The following is a 3,277-nucleotide window of genomic DNA, read 5'->3' on the forward strand; positions in this document are numbered from 1 at the left end:
AGCAGGTTTAGGTCAATTAGCCTTCACACAGGTAGACCAGATGATTATCATGGGCCTCTTCAAACCAAATATTCTATTCTAATATCTATAGGAAATAAAATATTCTAATATAGCCATGAGCTATTTCTTTGTGTGTGCACATGTATGTATGCATGCAGCCATGTATTTAATATGTAATTTAGAAAAAGCTATTATATATTCTTCTTAAATTATAGAAATTAATTTAATGGCCTAAGGCAGTTTAAGACTAGAAGAGACTATTGGTTCACTTAATCCATTCCCTTCTTGGTCCAGGCCAGGAATTTGTTTTCCCAAAAAACATGAGAAATAATATGTCTGATGAAGAATGTTCTCTGAAAAGGCAAGGAGTCTTGATCTGAAAACATAATTGTTGGCTTGGTTGTTGTTTTGAGTTTGTTTTCTGATTTTGTTTTTGTTCTTACTACAGTTTCCTACCTGGAAACACCTAATACTTCTGATTGTTTTACATGACCAGTCTGGAACAAGTGTTTCTCTTTGCATGTACCAATCTCTGTGATTCCACAGAGCTCAATGCCTGTTTGTTTGCTGATTTCAGCTCTTCCAAAAGCAGAAGCATGTTCATTCACTTAGTCTTTGCTGCTAAAAACATACATGTCTGAGTTTATAAATAGAAATAATGTGTCCAAAATGGACCTAAAGGGCCTACTTCCTCCTGATTTTAAGAACAGCACATTTACAGTCAATTCCTAAAATTTATGGGTAACTGCTGCTTTGTAAAATCAAGACAGAGCAGCAGGAAGAAATTGTATTTTTAGCAAATACAAAGTGCTAGTGAGACACAAAATGTTAAGCATGATTCACAGTTCAGGCTGCTCTGTCTGTTGAGTGTTTAAGCTGTGGCATTTTATTATAGCCTTGGCTGCTTTTTATGTATTGTGATGGAGCAGTTGCTAAACCACTGCCCTTTGCCCTACTGGACTGGAGCTGCCCTGCTGGGGGCCTGCAGCCCATCCTGCTCAGAACTGGGAGAGTTTTCCTTCGGCCCAAGGAGCAGGAGTGTCTGAATTCTCCCCATGTTGCAACAAGCTTCATTGCAATGTGTGTGCAACCCTACCCTGACACCAAAAAGTCCTAAGTGAACCCAACTTCAATTTAACAAAACTCTAGAAGCAGAACAAGTTCAATAAATGTTTGTGCTGGATTTTGTATGGCTTTCAGGTAAACATTTATGCTTTTTCCCTTTGCTTCTTTTTGAAGAAGGTAGGTAAAAACTCTTGGTTCTGTTCTGGAAATGTCTTGGGAAAATATGTTGAGGGCAGGAAAGGCAAGGGCGATGTCCTCCTTGACAAGGGCACAATCTCAAAGTGCACAAGAGAGGTGAAAAAGACTTGGGAAGGATAATCTGGTTCAGCCAAGGGTCCAGGGATCATCAAGAAAGTTCATAGTGTTGGGACAGACCTGGAGTTAAAGAGGGAAGCAAGTGAGTGGGATGGGTTTGCATGGGACATGATGGGTACAGGCTGAGCTGCAGTGCTTCTCAGGTCAGGACTTTCCATCTCCTGGTTAACTCATTACCAACAGGAAAGGAGAGGGAGGTTTTAGAAGTGGCTCTCAATAAGTGGAATTAGACCCAAAGACTTTTTCAGGACACGTTTTGTGGCAGTGTTTCCCAGGTCAGATGTGAAAGGCTAATGAGAAGGTCAGTGTACTCCCCCAGCTTGTCTGGAGTACGTAAGTGCTAACCTGGCAAGTGTTACAGCTGATGAACAGAAACAGATGTGTTTAGAAATGACCTGTGTTAATCTTAAAGTCGCCAGTCTGAAACTGAACCCAAAGAAGTGTGCATTGGGTTAAGGACAGAAAATTTATTTCTGGTTTTCTGCCAGTGATTTAGTCACCAGAGAATGGGTTTACACAGGCAGGAACAAAAGGAGACGCTGAGCAGAACTCCTTACACCCACCAGATGTGCAGAGTTTTGTAGGATTATGGTGCTATTACTACAGAACATAAGATGGCAGATTTGCCAATATTGCAAAACATGCAGGAGTTATAGACGAAAAGGAAACTATTTCAGTAATCAGTAGAAATGTGATTTAGCAAGTTCAGAGCTGGAAGGCCCATTGCAAATGTTCTACTATATCTGTGTTTGAAACCCCTTCCATATTAAGTACAGATGCTAGGGTAGGCATGTTGGGGCAGTATTGACATAAGAATATAAAAATCTTCAGGGGATGGTTACTGAGGATTCTTAAAACATAGCTTAAATTATTGCAGTGCTCAAAAGGAATGCCTGGCAGTCATTAAAGCTAGAGAATATTTTCAGCACTAGTGCAGGAAGATGTTTATGATCAGGACAGATCATACATCCCTGAAATAAATCTGAGAGGGTTGCCAGGTGTTTGTAAAAACTGAAACATTAACATTTTGCAATTAGAGCCACTATTGTTTTGTGTTTTCTTTTGTTGGCTCCGGTGCAAGACTAATTGTGAAGGTGATTAATGATTTCTAATGAGAATGAGTATTCTGAGGAGGAGATAAGGCATCTTTCCTTTTGGCATCAGTAAAGATAGTGCTGGCTCATCCAGGTGAGGATTGTCTATAGTAATTGACAGCATCCTAAAGTGAAGTTATATCTAGATGAGTTGCAATTAAAAGATGATTTGGCAAATGCCATTTTAGAAAAAGTATCTTTTCAGAATATCGTAGTAAAAAAAACTCTGCTTAGAGCAGGAAAGCTCCGAGTGTAAAAAAACATGAAGTTGTAGAGGACACGAGAAGAAACCAGATCATGGGCTCAGGTATTAGTTACTGGTCAGTTCTGTGGATCATGGACTTAAAGATGTTTTTAGAAGGACCTAGGTTGACCCCTTGCCTGATGCATAGAGGATTATGAAGTATTTCATGTGCATGGAGCAGGATAAGATCCTTGGCCAGATGGTGTCTGATCTCATGGGCAGGATAAGGGTTTACATCCCTGTTTCTCAAGCTTCCATCCCTATGGGATACATACACCCTCTCTTCCTGCCTGGGCTGTGATGGAGTGTGGAGGACAAACAGGAGCAGAAACAGTTCAGGGAGGGTAGCAGGCTGTGCACAGACATGGGGCCATATCCTCTCTTTAATTAAATTGCTGCAGTTGCACCTTGGAACCAACAGAGAAAATAACCTGGGTTTCTAAATAACCCCCCTGTGTGCTTATGTACTGGGGTAATGTTTTTACCTTTGACAGGTAATGCACTGAAACATGCTACTGAATTTATAATTTCAAGTGATACAAGGAAGCCTGGCCATGAG

The sequence above is a fragment of the Zonotrichia leucophrys genome, chromosome 11 (genome assembly GCF_028769735.1).
Source record: "Zonotrichia leucophrys gambelii isolate GWCS_2022_RI chromosome 11, RI_Zleu_2.0, whole genome shotgun sequence".
Classification (NCBI taxonomy): domain Eukaryota; kingdom Metazoa; phylum Chordata; class Aves; order Passeriformes; family Passerellidae; genus Zonotrichia; species Zonotrichia leucophrys.